We start from the raw sequence: 18,940 nt of genomic DNA, 5'->3' as shown, positions 1-18,940 counted from the left end.
ATGAGTGCCTGGGTGAGAGCGGGTGCGTCTGTGCGCGTGGATGAGTGCCTGGGTGAGAGCGGGTGCGTCTGTGCGCGTGGATGAGTGCCTGGGTGAGAGCGGGTGCGTCTGTGCGCGTGGATGAGTGCCTGGGTGAGAGCGGGTGCGTCTGTGCGCGTGGATGAGTGCCTGGGTGAGAGCGGGTGCGTCTGTGCGCGTGGATGAGTGCCTGGGTGAGAGCGGGTGCGTCTGTGCGCGTGGATGAGTGCCTGGGTGAGAGCGGGTGCGTCTGTGCGCGTGGATGAGTGCCTGGGTGAGAGCCGGCGTGAATGAGTGCCTGGGTGAGAGGTGGTGTGTGTGGGTGTGAATGGGTGCCTGGGTGAGAGCTGGTGTGTCTGTGTGTGAATGGGTGCCTGGGTGAGAGCTGGTGTGTCTGTGTGTGAATGGGTTCGTGGTTGAGAACTGATGTGTCTGTGTGTGAATGGGTGCCTGGTTGAGAACTGATGTGTCTGTGTGTGAATGGGTGCCTGGGTGAGAGCTGGTGTGTCTGTGTATGAATGGGAGCCTGGGTGAGAACTGGTGTGAATGGGAGCCTGGGTGAGAACTGGTGTGAATGGGTGCCTGGGTGAGAACGTGTGTGAATGGGTGCCTGAGTGAGAGCTGGTGTGTCTGTGTGTGAATGGGTGCCTGGGTGAGAGCTGGTGTGTCTGTGTGTGAATGGGTGCCTGGTTGAGAGCTGGTGTGAATGGAAGCCTGGGTGAGAACTGGTGTGAATGGGTGCCTGGGTGAGAGCTGGTGTGTCTGTGTGTGAATGAGTGCCTGGGTGAGAGCTGGGGTGTCTGTGTGTGAATGAGTGCCTGGGTGAGTGCTGGGGTGTCTGTGTGTGAATGAGTGCCTGGGTGAGAGCTGGGGTGTCTGTGTGTGAATGAGAGCCTGGGTGAGAACTGGTGTGAATGGGTGCCTGGGTGAGAGCTGGTGTGTCTGTGTGTGAATGAGTGCCTGGGTGAGTGCTGGGGTGTCTGTGTGTGAATGAGTGCCTGGGTGAGTGCTGGGGTGTCTGTGTGTGAATGAGTGCCTGGGTGAGAGCTGGGGTGTCTGTGTGTGAATGAGAGCCTGGGTGAGAGCTGGTGTGTGTGGGTGTGAATGGGTGCTTGGGTGAGAGGTGGTGTGTGTGGGTGTGAATGGGTGCTTGGGTGAGAGCTGGTGTGTGTGGGTGTGAATGGAAGCCTGGGTGAGAGCTGGTGTGGGTGTGAGAGCATTTGTGTGTGATTGAGAGCTTGTATATAAGAGACCATGAGTGTGATTGAGAGAGAGACTGGTCAGGGAGGTGAGAGAGACCGAGACTGTTCGTGGGGTCTAATTGGAGTTATGTGTGTGAGTGACTGGTTGTGGGCGCTAAGGAAGAGGACTGTGAGGACAAAGCTTCAGCAGCCCTTGCTGCTTCCTGTGAGTGCTATTGGCCTGGAAGGGAAAGGAGTAGGAGAGTTGCTGGAGAGGGTAAGAAAAGGTGGCTTTTTAAATTTATTTATCTTGATTGCCATTTTAATTATTGGGTATTATGCGATGTCTGCTGTTTTGAAATATTTTATTGATATTTGGACATGTTTTAATAATTTTTATGAGTTTTTAATTGTTGGATATTCTGTTCAGCAGCTGTTTTGTAACATTTTTAGTAAAGCTTTACAATTATTTCTGTGTGGGGCGCTATAGCAGCTTGGCTTATTCTGTTTTCCCAATAGGAAATGTATTAGTGTTTAGGGCCTGGTTTAATAGTTGTATTCCTTAGATAGGGTTGTTACTGGTTGAGTGTGTTCCATAATACAGGTGTATCTTTGTGCGGGTTAGTTTGTGTGCATTATTGCAGATCCTGGGACTATGTTAGGTGCTATATTTCTCTTTCCATTTCTCTAGGTTTGCACTGCATGCAGAGTGGCTTTTTTTGGTTTTCCATTCCAGTTTCTGTCTCCATATTTATAATGTGTGGTCTTTCTGTACTTGGTGAAGGTCAGTTCTGGGTGTGTGACAGAGGTGAGATATTTTACTAGCATGTAGGCTTTTGTATCAATCTTATTTGTTGTGTTTTCTCAATAGGATATGCATTAGTGGTAAATTACTGTCTTTTCATAAGAAGGGCTATTGTGCCTGGTAGTAAAGGGAGTTTGTTTTGCTTTTACTGAGATGTCATCAGAACCAGAATATCTTTTTTTGTATGGCGAGTTGTACAGGGTAATGCCCTAGATCTGCTCTGCACTCATTGCGGGGGGTTGAGGGGATTCCTGTGGATGCAGAGTGCATGTTTACATTTAGCCCCGTGACGGTCACATGCTCAGTGTGTCACGCATGTGAGAACCATCTGTCAGGTGTGTCCCGGCCAAAAAAAGGTTGAGAACCACTGCACTAGTACACTGGGTACAAATAGGATTTTACAGCTTGCTTTCATTCCAGCAACTTGTTAGAGCTGAAGTTTGGAACAGTGCCAAATACGGTAAAAAAAAAAAAAAAAAAAAGTAAAAAAACCCAGGTTCACTTTCATCAGATAATTCTTGGCATATGTCAGCATTCAATTAAATGAAAAGGCAAGTCTTTGATGGACATCATACAATGCAATGCAACTATGCCACCTGGCAGGGGATACAACCTCCCAGCATCATGTTTAATGCCTCAAAATAAACTAGTTATATAAACGTGCATTTAACTTAAAACTCTGTACTGATATATCACACAGCAAGCAGAGTCCGATGAAAGTGATCAGGAAAGATGCCAGATGCTAATCACTAGAAATGAATATGTCTCAAGGACAGAGTTAAAAGCAGGCCATGTAAATTAATTCATAAATAAAAACTAGAACTTTTTTTTATGTACTTGGCATTACAAAGAGCATGGCAGAGTACTAGTTTCACTCTTAGGTGGGCAGGAAAAAAAAAAAAGCCACCTGTTCTGAAGCTATTCTGTGCTATACTGCTCCTGTAACTGAATGTGCACCTTCCCAGCCAAGAACAGAAAAGAAAGACTTTTAGAACACACCCAGGAGCTGCACAAAACCTGTTTGCTAGATCATACTTAGGGATCTGTGTGTTCAGCTTTTAAATTTTTACTTTTTTCCTCCGTGACTGTATCAGGGTTTATTATGATGAACAAAAACAGGAGAAAAATCAGTAGGAAAAAAAGACTCATTTTTCCATTTATTTTGGTGGAAAGAAGCCAGGTCCCTAGAATAGTAAGCAGAATCTCCCACCCACCCATTCGGCTGCATCCCCACCTCTACTGTCATCCCCTAGCATCTTCCTCTTCCCCCCACCCCACTATAAACAGCATTCATCCTTACCAATGCTGGTTCCAGGCTTCTCCTCTCCCTCAATAGCATGCACTGCACTTCTGCTTTTGTGCAGGGCCAGGCAGCCTGTCAGGAAGTGCTGCTGCTGGTGGACAGGGTCTATTTCAAACGCATTTGCGGCACCAGACGGCAGGTGTTTTGGCTGCCTGAGGGATGAAGAGGTGGGACTTGAAACATGGCACTGGCGGGCACGTTCACAGTTGGAGAGAGAGACTTGAAACACAGCATGTGCTTTGGCCCACACTGGCTTCCAGCAGTGGCCAGAGGTCTTGATATGCTGCCTCTGCAGCAGCTTTTTAGTTAGCCTAAAATTAGGGTGGATATCAGTTCAAATCGATTAAAACCTCTGGGAAAAATCTAGGAATTTTTGGATAAAAATCGGTTGAAGCAAAGGACCATAATTATACTAGGATTAAAACTACCACCAAGCTATATGAGAACTGCTCAGCAGTTTGATCTGCCTTGCTAAGCAACGAATGCAAAATAAATTTAGTGAGATTGTAACAAAACATTATTGCATGCATTCTAGCAATAACCTGAATATGGTCTCAGCATCATTACAATAATGAAGGCAAACCTTAACTATTCTGGTACCACTTTTATCTGCATGGACGGCACTAACACAGTCATACTTGATCCAACAGTTTTATTAGCAGCAGTAATAGCAGGACACACAATAACACTAGTAGTAACCTGTCATGCTCTGAGCCATGTATTCAAATGGTCTATTTATAGTATACCCAACTCATAGGCTAAATAAATCAACACACATTTTTAAAAAGGCATTTCATGTTAGGAACAGATTTTTACTTTAAAAAAAATTTTTCGTGTTCTGAATCCTCAGATTTCAATAACTTTCAGCTTACTGTTGATCAGTACACTAAAATAAATGAATTTACAAAGTAAAAACTATTTTAAAAATAGGCTAGTATTTGCCAGCCTCAGAGCTGTATAGGTGTCAAGCATCTGTCAAACTAGCACTAAGCACAGTCTTCCTGTTACTCAGCTTTCGCAGAAACCAGAAAAAGGTGTGGGGTGCGGAGGGCTGAAAGGGTACAGGATGTTCACTGACAGCAGCCAAAGACCCAGAGCCATCACTTCTTACTTGGCCATATTCTATTTTCACAGGCACCCATGACTATGATCTTATTTCCCCAACTAGGATGTTTCTCTGTAAGTCCTTATAATATTGTGTATTACAGCTTTCCACAAGTTAAAAAGTTTTCATTTGTCAGTAAATGAAATTAAGGCCAGACAAAATCCGCCACCACTATTTACGTCTAAAATGCTACTAGACATATGCCGAGCTGCACAGATACGCATTAGATATACCGGTAGCACTAGCAGGACTATCTAACTGCAGTATGCAACTTTCTATTTTCTATTGAACTACAAGCCAAGTTTTTCAATTGTATTATTCTGTAAGATACATTTGCTCAGGCCCTTACATTTTTTTGGCTGGCGATTATGTTTTCAAAATATTTTTCCGCCTCTGGCTCTTGGGATTCAAGAAACTGATGTGTGCAGCCGAACACAAACAGCTCAAATCATCTTTTCCATGCTTATACATGAATATCTCAATCCACTCAAAAAAGACTGCATAAGAGAAATGGTGCAATATAAAATGTTATTTCAAAGAAACAAACCTTTACCTAACCAGGCCCATGGAAAAACCAACCCAAACAGTCTGAGGAATAAGAAAACCCGCTATGCTTTTCAATATATATATATATATATATATATATATATATATATATATATAAATGATCTGGAAAGGAATACGACGAGTGAGGTTATCAAATTTGCAGATGATACAAAATTATTTAGAGTAGTTAAATCACAAGCAGACTTTGATACATTGCAGGAGGACCTTGCAAGACTTGAAGATTGGGCATCCAAATGGCAGATGAAATTTAATGTGGACAAGTGCAAGGTGTTGCATATAGGGAAAAATAGCCGTTGCTGTAGTTACATGATGTTAGGTTCCATATTAGGAGCTACCACCCAAGAAAAAGATCTAGCCATCATAGTGGATAATACTTTAAAATCGCCGGCTCAGTGTGCTGCAGCAGTCAAAAAAGCAAATAGAATGTTAGGAATTATTAGGAAGGGAATGGTTAATAGAACGGAAAAGGTCATAATGCCTCTATATCGCTCCATGGTGAGACCACACCTTGAATACTGTGTACAATTCTGGTCGCTGCATCTCAAAAAAGATATAGTTGCGATGGAGAAGGTACAGAGAAGGGCAACCAAAATGATAAAGGGGATGGAACAGCTTCCCTATGAGGATAGGCTGAAGAGATTAGGGCTGTTCAGCTTGGAGAAGAGACGGTTGAGGGGGGATATGATAGAGGTCTTTAAGATCATGAGAGGTCTTGAACGAGTAGATGTGACTCGGTTATTTTCACTTTCGAATAATGGAAGGACTAGGGGGCATTCCATGAAGTTAGCAAGTAGCACATTTAAGACTAATCGGAGAAAATTCTTTCACTCAACGCACAATAAAGCTCTGGAATTTGTTGCCAGAGGATGTGGTTAGTGCAGTTAGTGTACCTGGGTTCAAAAAAGGTTTGGATAAGTTCTTGGAGGAGAAGTCCATTAATGGCTATTAATCAATTATACTTAGGGAATAGCCACTGCTATTAATTGCATCAGTAGCATGGGATCTTCTTAGTGTTTGGGTAATTGCCAGGTTCTTGTGGCCTGGTTTTGGCCTCTGTTGGAAACAGGATGCTGGGCTTTATGGACCCTTGGTCTGACCCAGCATGGCAATTTCTTATGTTCTTATGACAAAATAATTAAACAAAAAAAGAACAGTTAACTGGGAACAGTAAGCAGAACAAGAACCTTCAGAAGGTCAACTTATCTCTTTGAGCTATACTATTTCTTCAGATCATCATCTCTGGTTCTCTTATTTCCTGGTTATTTTATTCCTTATATTTTTATACTTACTAGAATGAAAAATCATACAATTTCAAAAATCTCCTCCTGAGTTATACTGCATAGAAGTCCGCAGAGAAGCCCCCCCCCTCCCCCTCCTCCATTTACTTTGTTACATTAATAGTTAAATACACGATGGAAGAGCTTTCAGACATTATAAACCTTTGAACCTCCTCAGAAATTTAAAAAAGAATGGGGGGAAAAAAAAAAAAAAAGGATCCTAATGGATTTAGGATACCACTGAATGAATTACCCCAAACCACTGTTACCAGGACTGTTGTTTTCAAACCACTGGTTTGTAGTATTCTTAACTTCCCTAAGGGCAACAAAAGATTTAAACACACAAAATGCCTTAGTATGGTCAAAAAGGCAAAAGAAAAATGTAACATGGGGGAAGAATGACAGACAATGCACTTTACAGATTTTTTTTTTTTTTAAATGAGAAATGAAAAATGGCAAAACTATATTGCAAAGTTTCATGCTCGGCAACCAAGAGATATTAAAGAAAACCATCCCGGTAGAATATTTAAATATGAACTGTGCTCTGTTCAGTATTACATTTAGCCACTTGATTCAGAGGAAGTACCAGCCACATAAAACCTGGGGCTCCTGTTTAAAGAATTTCATCAAGAGAAGAAAAGTGGCTTGAATTTGTAAATTCATGAAGAAAAATGACAGCTCTGCTATGAAAACTTGTACATACTGTACATTTACGGGCGATGTGGTGAAACAGGAGTTTTGCATGCTTTGTAGTTTATTGTTCTACCCTTGACACTTTTCCCCAGAGCTCATTTCCCGTGTGCTGCCCCGCAGCTCATGCAGAGGCTTTGGATGCTGCCTCGACTGAAGGTGGCTTGTTCAGCATACACATCCCAGCAGCACCGAGTACATCCACACCCTCAGTGCCATTGGCCAGAAAGCTAACTTATCACTGTGCGCCCTGATTGGCCCTGGGGAGAACTCACCTGCTCCCTCTGTGCTCCTAGCCAAGACTGATTGATCTCTGTGCCGAGGCCCCATTCAGCTTCTGTGAACAGATGTTTTCCTGACCTCCCCAGATACCAATTAAGTAGTGAAAAGTGTTTAGCTAGTTTCTACTGTTTAATCCTTGTTTTACCTGTTTCTGTTTGCAATTTAAATCTTTTATCCACTCACTGTTCACATGTTTTTTGTTTTTAAATAAAAGTATTAGTTTGTTAGCTCTCCCTATCTTGGACAGACTAATGATGCTGGTATTGTGTGTATTTGGTCTCTGGGTGTTTTTCCAGAAACCGAGACACCCTTAGTTGTGTGGGGTCCCACTGTCCCTAGAAACCACCAGAAGATAGCTTGCGGGAAGGGAATTTGCCCAGAGGCATGCAGGAACCCAAGTGGGTGGTGGGAGATTGCCAGTGTAGGAGCACGTGGGCCTGTGCAATACTTGGAGTGTCACACTTGGAGTGTCCTGCCAAGCATTGCAGGGTATTGGGGGTGTCCTGCCAAGCATGCAGGGTATTGGGGGTGTCAGTACCACCCCCAATACCCTGCATGGGTATTGGGGGTGGTACTGAAGCGTTATGCAGATGATTTACATTTAGCCTGATAATTATAAAAAGGACGTTAGTATATTTAGAAAACTTTTGTGTCAGTCAATTTATAAGCCAGGAAAAAATGTTCCCCTTTATTTTATTTTTTTTTGCAGTTTTTTGTTGTAACTGTTTTACTTGGCTTTTTTTTTCTTATTTTACTGTCTTTTTAGGGTGGGCTGTTTGTTTTTTGAGGAGGTAACATTCATTGCTTCTTTTCCTTTATTTTTATTTTAGGCTTTTCTGAATTTTAGGCACCAGATACCAAATTTTATGCACGCAGGTGACTGGCTCCTGGGATTTTTGCAGCAAGGTAAAGCCACCTGCAGCTACAGTACAAAAGTAATGGTAAAATTGTCACATCCTTCTCCCTATACAACTGTATACAATTTATCCAAGTTCTCAACTTTTCAAATTGGGGATGACGACGGGGGGGACCTAAGCTTTCCTTCTAGGCTACAACACATTAAAAACAGCCTCAAAAATTAATAGCATTCCTAACTTGCAAGCCACTATCACTTCCCCTGTCCCTTCTGCACTTCCAAATGCTCCTCCATCACTGTCACTTCCATTATCTATGTCCTAGCATGTTCTCCTACAATCCCCAGATGCAGGCAACTCTCTATCTCCTCCCGCAGCCAATCAGCATCCCAGGCACCACACTACATCAGCAAGATTCTACCGAGTGCAATAGAAATAATTGTGCGGTATGAAAATCATCAATGACAGAAATCCAGAAAGTTATTTTTGCTTATCTTTTACAAATGTTTACTGCTCAAATTATACACATTTACCTTATTCCTTCCTTTCAAAATTCCTTGTGAACCAGATGTTAAGAAATCTCTTAAAATAGCACTGACTAGATATTACAGCTGTTGTGGGAGCCTGACATCTTACCTCGAGGGATCCTTCATTCAACTCTGGTCCCACCCCACTGCCGATGCTCATCTAACCATGCCCATTAATGTTTTCATCAGCCCTTCAAAAAAAGAGCTTGGTAGTCACACTGAGAACTAAACAAGAGAAGAAACATGACTGAGGTGGCTAGAGATTTTAGCTTACATAGAGTACTCCTGGGGGAATTCTGTGCACAACATTTTTAAATTCTGAAAAATTCTGCATATTTTATATTGGTCAAAATAATATACATCACTGCAAGTAATTAACTTAAAATGTAATACTGAAAAATGATTCAAAGATGCAGCATTTTAAATATTTTTTTGAATTCTCCTAGAAGTACACTGTAGAAGTGTCCCTTCCAACCTCTCTCCTACTCCCCTGACCAGGCCCTTTTCAATCCGCTCTCTCAAGCTCTAACTTCTTCGCTCTCCACTATCTCTCCCCTCCTCCTCCAGGCTCAACCCTTTCCACTTTCTCCACCCCCCAAGCCCTCAACTCCTAGTATTTGACCACTTTACAGAACAGCCTCACACAGGCTCCTTTTATCCCACTCTCCAACATGCTCCCTTCTCTCTTGCGGGTGCACACACATACACTCTCAAACAGGTTTCCTCTGTCTCTCTCACACATACACCCCTTCATACATGCTCTTATGTGCACACACCCCCTCAGGCTCTTTTTTTCTCACATACACACCTACTCACACAGGCTCCCTCGGTACTTCTCTCACACACACACTCTTTATTGCACATACACCTCCCCCTCTTACATAGGCTCCATCTCTCTCTGGCAAACACACTGGCTCCTTCTCTCTTGCACACTCATACATCCCTGCACATAGGCTCTCTCACACATACCTCCCTTCACACAGGCTCCCTGTCACACAAACACCCCCCCCCCCCCCTCAGAAAATCCCTCACTCAGGCACACAAGCTCCAAATCTCTCACACTGTGTCTGTCAATCTGCACACACACAGGCCTCGATGTCAGCTGTTCACTGATCTTCACCCGCAAACAGAATGGGCTCTGCTCGCAGCCCACCAGGACCTCCCTCGTCTTCAGCTGAGGGGGGCAAATCCTGCACAAATTGTGTGTCCCACAATAGCACAGAATTTCCCCAGGTGACACTGAATGCAAGTTTGTGACTAATGTTTTGGGGGGTTTTTTGTTTGCTTTTTTAAAGTGGTCTGTTTCATTAAAAAAAAAAAAAAAAAAACGAAACAAACAGGTCCAACATTTTGCAGGACATGTTTTAGATTTGATATTTGGATCGACGCATTAAGTATTGAGTCTGAGTTATACTTTAAAGAATCTTGGAGAGTCCCATGAAGTGATTATTTTGTGATGAGATTTGAATTTTCATATAGGTAAGGAGGTAATTTTGGGAGACTGGAAGTTAAATCTCTATAAAGAAAACAAGGGGTAAAACTGATATAAATTTAATTAAGAAATGGAAGCATACATACAAAATTTGAGAGATGACTCAGGAGAAATGATGGTAGATTTTTGGTAAGAGCAGAGAATGTGTTGGGTAAAAACAAGTTTGTTTACGCTAAACTGTGTTTTCCGTAGATAGGACAATTTAGCCATGCTTTCTGGGAGACGTCAACCGGCGGAGCCCTCTCCCCAAGATTGCAGAGTTTTGCTTTCTGAGCATGCGCGGCTGTTCCGTGCGTTTCTGCAGTTCTCCTTAGTTGATAAAGCTATGCTTATGCATGTAGTGTAGAAAGTTGCCCATGGAGAAGGGGGGGGGCCACATGGCTAAATCATCCTGCTGTCTATGGAAAAACACTGTTCACGACAAGCAAAACTTGCTTTTTTTCTGTCGATAAGCAGGCTGAATTAGCCATGCTTTCTGGAGTCCCATGAGAAACATTCGCGAGGATGAAAATTCCTGCCGAGCCTGTTGGCCTCTGTATTTGTATTCCCCGTCAGACAAGCCGCTTGAAAGGTAGAGTGTTTCTGCCCATTCCAAGATATGTACCGCCTCCTTGCACAATATCCTGGAACCTGACCGTACCTTCCTTGCTTACGTAAAACAGGGCTACCTGATTTTGTGAACCACCACATTTCCCCTGAAGTTCTAGAGAAAACGTGTGAATTGCATTTTTTATTGCTCTCAATTCTAACAGGTTGAAAATTCCTCTCTTTCGGAGACCACAAGCCCTGTGTTTTGTAGGGGAGCAAATGGGCCCCCCATCCATGTGCTGAGGCGGAATCCAAAAGGGTGCTCCACTCTGTTAAGACTGCTAGTTTCAGCCACCAAGATATGTCCGCTATCATGGAGCTTGTTATTTTTACTCTTTTTAACATGGGCTCTTTGTACTGCACTCACTGAATCTTCAAACCCCATTGTAAGTGCCTAGTGTGTAGTCAGGTGTGTGGGACTACATAAATTGCCGCTGCCATTTGACCTAGCAACCCAAGAACTCAGCATGCTGTAGAGTGAGACTGCTGCTGAAGTTGGAGGCAGAGAGAGCATTTGGCTCTGTCTTTGGGTAGGAATGCTTTGCAAAGAGTTGTATTGATACCTACTCCAATAAACTGAAAAATCTGAGGTGGGAACTCCTCAAAATTTGGGTTGGACTTTTTATAATTTATTAGAAAGCCTAGGTTTTTGAGGCATTGAACTGCATCTGCAAGGTGTGCTTGAAGTTCTTCCAAGCTTGGGCAGACTTTCAGCAAGTCACCTAGATATGGGAATATTTGAATCCCTTTTTTCCGTAAATGAGCTACTGCTAGACATTTTGGGAAAACCCTCAGGGCAGATGATATACCACATGGAAGAACCTTGTACTGATGACGACGAGATTCTATTGGGAAGCATAGGTAATGCATGGGAATGTGTATATAAGCATCTTTCAAGTCCAAGGAACACATCCAATCATTGGGTTGCATGAATGGCAGAAATGATTTTAGGGCGGTCATCTTGAACTTGTTCTTGCTGAGCAACTTGAGAGAATGAAGGTCCAGAATCGGACGTAGACTCCCATTTTTCTTCAGGATGAGGTAGTACTGGGAGTAATAACCTCTTAAGTTAAGACTGCGATTACGTGATCCAGTGCCTGCAATACAATGAGATTTACAATTTTACACCTACATTTTTCTAACTGCTCTTAAAGTCAACCAATCCGCAATGTAAAACATTCTGGCCAAGTAGTGTGCTCTGGGCTCCTGCAAGGTAGATTGCTTGCAGATGAGCACCATGAGCAAGAGATCACATCCAGTTCTGGACAGATTCCCGGCAGAGGGTAAAAAGTCAGTGGCCCCTTGCTTCTTTATGTAGAACACAGTGACCCAATTGTCCACGGGGATCAAGATTCTCTCTTGCCAGTTGGGAAGAAAAGGCTTTTAGAGCATAGAGAATGGCATGCAATTCTAGCGAGTTGATCTGAAGATGACTTTCCACTAAGAACCATACCCCATGCCTCCAAGGAGAGATGTTGGTGAAGAGTTCCTTGATGAGGTGGAGCCTGTAGAGGAAGTCCCGCAGTCAGGACTGACAGCTTAAACCACCAATGCAGACACATCATTTCAACTGTCATCAATATTAGATTGGATAAAGGCTGTCTTAACTGGTCCCACTAGCATCGGAGACCTCACTATAGACCTCTCATTCAACTGAGTCATGAGAATTGAATGTACTGCAGCTGCCATAAGACCAATAAGGACTAAGACTGATCTTGCTGGAATCCATTCCCGCTGCAGGAAGGACTTCACTAGGAAATTTAACATGTGGTTCTTTCAACTAGGAGGAATGCCCACGCTCAGTTTATCCAAGCTCCTATGAACTGAATCTTCTGGAAACACTCGATCAGGCAAAACCCAGAGTGAAAAAGGTGAACTGTCTTCTGGAGGGAATCACCAACCATGCGGGGGATGATGCAGAATCCCAGCCAACAAAAATGTGTTGCTACGACCAAAAGGTACTTCATCAACACCCTCACGAACACCACACACAGGCTGAAGGGGGAAGATTCCGTACTGGTTATGCACCTTTTCCACTGCAAATCAGAGGAACTTTCTGTGAGATGGATGAATGGGTATGTGAGCATAATCGTCCTTGAGATCCAGGGCGCACATCCAATTCCAGAGTTAAATGAACAGGAAGATTGTATGGAGGAAGTTGATCTTGAATTTCTCCTGAAACAGCAGTTTGTTCAGCCTTTGTAAGTTCAGATAAGTCTCAGCCCTTTCCCCCCCTCCCCCATTTTATTGAGGGATGAGGAAGTATTGGGATTAGAACCCTTACCATGCTCCTGTGAAGGAACCAGTACTATCACCTTCTGTTGAAGGAGCGACTTCCACCTCCTGTCTAAGACAAGCAGACAGGTGTGAACTGCAAACAAAAAAAAAAAAAAAAGCACCATTATAGGAAAATGAGAGAAAAACAATAGCCATACAATTTCAGGACTCATCAGGCTCTGATAATCTTCATCCACTCTGAAAGAAAAATAAAGAGACGGTGCCTTCCTTCTTTCCCCACTAGATGTGGCAGAGAGTTGGGTTTGAGATCCAGCAAAACTAGATTCCCCAAGATCAATCTTCTACACAACAGTTTTGTGGATAACAATTTATAACTGTTTGAAATGCTTTCTAGCAGTGGCGAACCTAAAGTATTTGTCATCCAGGGTGGATAATTCTTTTGGCACCCCCCTCCCCCAGATTCACTTCTCTGTCCCTCCTCTCCCTCCCCCCATGATCTCTGGTTCCCCTCTCCCTCACAAAGGCTCCATCTCTCTCTTGCACACCAACTTTCACACACCCCTGCACACAGGCTCCCTCCATTTCTCTCTCTCACACACACATACACCTTTACACAGCTCTCTCTCACACACAAACATGCACTCTCACTCCCATACACACACAGACATGCTCTCACACACAGACACAAACTCACTTCCTACCCTGCTCACCATCAGAAGCACAGCAGCAGCTTCCTCCTTCAGCCCCCGCAACAGACACGGGTCTCTTCGTTTTTCTTGAGGCAGCACAGGGGCTGGCAGAGCTCTACTTCCTGCATCTGCAGTGGGGAGGAGGGGGCAGAACTATTGCTCTTCCTCCTGCTTCGGGGCGTGACTGCATGACCTTTCCTTCTTCCCGCCCGCATGGACCCACCACCACTTCTTCCAGGCTGTGGGGGGGGGGGGGGGGGGGAGAGAAGGAAAAAGGTCATGCAGTTGCGGGCTCAGACCCTTGGCACTACAGGCGTCCGCCCAGTGCTCCCACCACTCACAGCCCCACCAGAGGCCTCCCTCGTCTTCTACCGCGAGCGAGATGGGCTCTGCTCGCGGATGCCAACGGCTGGTTCCCCTCTCCTAGATATCACCCGGGGTGGACCACACCCCTTCCCCCCCCCCCCTTAGTACGCCACTGCTTTCTAGATCAAACATTTTGACGCATCAAGCTGAAAAAACAGAAATCTGAATTCCTAGTACAGTCATGAATCTCAGAAACTCATCTAATAACTTTAAAAAGATTAGATGAAAGGGCCAGCTAAATGGCTAAGCTCCAAGCCATGTGGAAGGTCCCTCATTTGAACTCCGAGACAGGTTTTCTGATTCTTGTATCAGCAGGAGATGCTGCAGAGGCAGAATTCACGGCCCCCAGAGGGGGGGTGGGAGTTTTGTAGTCATCTCCCAAAAGTGACACTGAGTGGCTAGATTCAGGGCCCATAAGTGCAGGATGTCACAGAGGAGTCTTGATGCATGGCACCCAGCCCCAGTATTGTCGCGGCACTGGACTAGGTACACTGGGAAGGATATAAAACAAAGGAAAAATTCCCAGGTAGATGAAAGGCTCATGGTGCCAGGATCCCAGCTTTAGTTCTGATTGAGCTGAAGACCCAAAGGAGCAGAAGGAAGCTACAGAGTCCAAAAAATTTCTGACAACTCTTCTCAGTTTAAAAAAAAAAAAAAAAAATTCAAATCAAACATTTAATAACATTTCACGAAGTGACCCTCTTGAAAATAAACACGCCATTCCTTTTCATAAGTTATTACGCTGCCAGAAAGAAATAACCATTAATTCTTATAAATACCAGCTATAAATTTAAATTACAAACACACCTGCAAGGCTCAGGAAGCTGTCAATTGCACACACAGCTTAGCCTTCCACAACATGCATCAGTTGTCTTTCCCTGCAGCACTTCTCTTATCAGAGCTAGAAGGAATGAAATAAACAAATGAAGAAGCCTGGCAGGCAAGGGCTCATTTGTGACTGACAGCTTCCCAAGCCCCGGGAGGCTCTTTGGCTGCCACACGGCAGCCTGTCTTAAAAAAATAAAAAAAAGTGACATACGGTTTTATTTAAGAATCACTAGGCAGCACCGAATTGCAAAACAGGAACTTAAAAAAAAAATGCCAACCAATTTTTTTTTTTAAGTACATTTGAATTGCCTTTTTAATATGAATCCCTGTTCTTATTTTTGCATTTTAAATTTTGCTAGATCTGCTACAAGTGAGGCCCTCATATTCCCTGAATCATCCCCCCACACTCCAGCTAATTCCCATCAGCCCTTTAAATTTTCTGGCACTTCTTGGCACCTCCTCCCCCCAACATTGTTTGTTTTTTTTCTGTGCCCTAAGTTAAAAAAAAAAAAAAAAGTTATGCCTTATATTCTTGTGAGCTTAAAAGGTCCTGTGTAGTAGCAAAATTACTTTCTATTCTGCACACAACTCGTTAATGCAGCCACTTTAATGAAACCACTTGTCCCCTTCATAAATCACTAGTCTGTTTAATACTCTTGTGAGATTCCCATTTGCAGTTTTATATGTCAAACTACATTGCATAAACGCTTGCATTTTTCCAGCTTGAACAGACTGTGCATAAAAACTGAGCCATGGAAAAGTGCTAAATTAAAGGACCCAGAACAGCCACATGAGTTTCTAGGCATGAGTAACTGCATCAAAACTGACATGTCTATTTTTAAACATTAATACATAATTTATAATAGGCAACTGAAGCCTCTCCACCCTGACCCACTGCTTAAGATGTATGGTTTTCAGCAACAGGCTGCACCACTTTAGATAATGTTTTGATGAGACTTGATATGACCCATGCTCCCATTCTGTTCAAAACTTGGATCTGCAAGAGTTCTACCATGCAAAAGCAAGAGATGCCTTTCAAAGTGGAACTGTATATATTGGAGGGTCTTCATCCGTAGCATTTATGGGGAAGCAGTGTGCTAACATTCTGACAAATTTCTGCAATTGATCTAAAAAGGCCCAAGGTTTAGGCCTACCAATGCAGGAACTGTTCTGCGGTTTTTATTATTTTCACAAAATTACTTGATGTAAAACTGATTTGTGTCTAGCCCAATGCCCACCTAATATTTGCTCAGCCTTTGGTAAAACTTAGCACAGCTACTTAAATTATATTTATACTTCCAACAAGCCAGACGATTTTCGTCAGCAAGATAATACAATTCTAAACTCCAAATCCTTGAAATAAACAAAAAAAAATGTTAGAGAGAGTTCATTACCAGGAGTGGAAATATATTTTGACCTGCGAAAACCCATCCTATGAACCAGGGACTGAAAGGAAAAAAAACTCTTACTTCAATCCTGAGATTACCATTACTGGCATCTCTCAAATCATCCCATGAGATGAAACAACCACTACCAAATCATGGTACTAACGGGCCGATACAGAAAAACCCCGCGGGAGAGCCGGCGAGCGCGCACAGGCCACTCTCCTGGGCGTGCGATTCAGTAAGAAAAAAAAAAATGTAAATGACACTAGCGCGTCCCTAGCGCCTCCTTTTTGACAGAAGCAGCGGCTGTGAGCGGGTTTGACAGCCGACGCTCAATTTTACCGGCGTCGGTTCTCGAACCCACTGACAGCCACGGGTTCGGAAAACGGACACCGGCAAAATTGAGCGTCCATCTTCCAACCCACAGGCAGATTTTAATTTTTTTTTTTTGGGGGGGGGGGGGGGGGGCCTCCGACTTAATATCGCTATGATATTAAGTTGGAGGATGTACAGAAAAGCAGTTTTTTCTGCTTTTCTGTACACTTCCCTGGTGCCTTTGGCAGGTGTTAATTTCTGAAAGTAAAATGTGCGACTTGGCTGCACATTTTACTTTCTGGATCGTGCGGGAATGACTAATAGGCCTATCAACATGCATTTGAATGTTGCGGGCGCTATTAGTTTGGGGGGGGGGGGGGGGGGGAGAGAGTGGCCACTCGTTTTCCACGTGCTATTACCCCTTACTGTATAAGGGGTAAAAATAGCAAGTGGAAAACGCGCAGCCAAACGGGGGTTAACAGTGCGCTCAGCCTGAGCGCACTTTACTGCATCGGCCCGTAAGATAGTTAGGAAATAACACCATGCAGGCATGTGTGATACTCCCAAGGCAAGCCAGACTCCATTACCCTCTCCCTGTTTTATACTGTTGGCTGTGGCAGACAATTCATCTTTAGTTCGGGCAGCTGTTACAAACTGATCCCAACATAGGATTAACTTCCTGCCTTGAGCAACAACCAGACATGGCCCAAAGCAAAAACAGCTGAACTAGAGCAAAGAGGAAGGCAAAAAACAGGGAGGCACCTTCTACAAGGGTAGAGAAGTTTTCTAAACATTTAAGGACCAAACAATAGTTTCTAACCAGGGAAGTGTTTTGGGTTGGGTTTTGGGGGGGGGGGGGTTTAACCCTTGTGTTATTTTTGGGGAGGGGGGTCTCCCTTTTCCTATCCTCCCCCATCCAAGGACACACTCTCTGCTTCCAGGTATTCACCCCCAACCCCATCTTCCTCCATTCCCCTCCAGGCAGGCACTCTCCTCCCAACTTCTTCCATTTACCCATCTCTTCAGGCACACTCATTCTCCATGGCCCAGCAATACAGCGGTGATTCTCAACCCGAGTGTCAGGGAAGATATATATTCGGTATTTAATAACTGCCAATACTGAGCCCCAAAATTAAAATAAAACAAAAACCGAGACAGGCAATTAAGAACTAATCCAGCTAAATGAAAATTAGCCCAACATTCAAGCAAGCGCTAGCCCAAACAGCTACGTTTTAAGCAGCACAAAGGGACTCTTCTCTTCCCAGGTCAAGAGAAAATTGCTGCCGCCTCCTGTGCTATGGCTCAGCATACATCCGATTCCTACTACTACCACCACCACCACTATGAATCATTTCTAAAGTGCTACTAGACTTTACACAGTGCTATCTAAGACAGTCTCTGCTCCATAGAACTTTCAATCTATTCAAGATGAGGAGTCCATGGAAGCCGTCTTTATTGTAGAGAAAGTACCGTATTTTCCGGCGTATAAGACGACCCCCCCCCTTTTTTATACATATTTTTAAGAAAAAAAATAATTTTACACTCAAACAGGAGCAACCCTATCTATGAAAAGGCAACACTACAAATACCGTATATCAGGGCCCTAAAAAACCAATATACCTCTTATTAGGAAAACAGAACTAGCAAGCAGCTATAGATCCCCACACATAAATAATTGTAAAACTATACTAATAAGCAGAATAAATGTTTCAAAACAGCTATGAACAGAACAACATCCAACAATTAAAAACTCATAAAAACTATTAAACATTCTCCAAACACCAATAAAATATTTCAAAAAAGCAGACACATCACATAATATTAAATAATTAAAATGGCAGTCAATCAAGAAAAATAAACTTAAAAAGCCACCTTTCCTTACCCCCTCCAGCAGCTCTCCTATTCCTCTTCCTCTTCCTTAGGGCCCATGTCTCTCACACACACACACCATACCAGTCATGCCCCCATGACCAGTTTCTGTCTCTCACACACCAATCATTTCCCAAACAGTCTTTGACACACACACCAGACACCTTCCTGAACAGTTTCTCTCATGCCATACACACACACAGGCTTCCCACTCCCATGTTCTGCTTACCGTACATATACGGGCTTCTCACTCTCATAATCACTTTCTCTGTCTCACACACACACACCAGTCTCTCTCTGATTTCCATGCTCACTCTCCACGTGCACAGGCATCTCATCCCCTGAATCACATTCTTTCTCTCACATTCACACACACCAGTCTCTTTCTCTCACACACACCGTCACCTTATCAACCAGTCTCTCTCTCATGCACGCGCACACACACACACACAGCCAGCCCTCCCGCTCCCATGCTCTCTCTCACATAATCAGGCTTCTTACTCCCATGCTTTCTCACATACCCAGATTTCTCACTTCCATGCTTTTTCTCTCTCTCACACT

General features: G+C 43.6%; 1 protein-coding gene across 3 annotated transcripts in view; it reads right to left on the bottom strand.

Annotated features, from left to right (window-relative positions):
- Positions 1-18,940, bottom strand: part of ITGB1 (integrin subunit beta 1) — a 229,203-nt gene that overhangs the window by 192,741 nt on the left and 17,522 nt on the right. The window contains exon 2 of one of the 3 annotated variants that reach the window (XM_029588584.1): positions 12,974-13,060. The exons of the other annotated variants lie outside the window; for them this stretch is intronic. The gene's annotated coding sequence lies outside the window, so the exon portion shown is untranslated. The remainder of the gene's footprint in view (positions 1-12,973; positions 13,061-18,940) is intronic. 3 annotated transcript variants of the gene reach the window in all.

The sequence above is a fragment of the Rhinatrema bivittatum genome, chromosome 2 (genome assembly GCF_901001135.1).
Source record: "Rhinatrema bivittatum chromosome 2, aRhiBiv1.1, whole genome shotgun sequence".
In the NCBI taxonomy this organism is placed as follows: Eukaryota; Metazoa; Chordata; class Amphibia; order Gymnophiona; family Rhinatrematidae; genus Rhinatrema; species Rhinatrema bivittatum.
The sequence above is the reverse complement of the archived record's forward strand: the minus strand, read 5'-3'. Positions and strand labels throughout refer to the sequence as shown.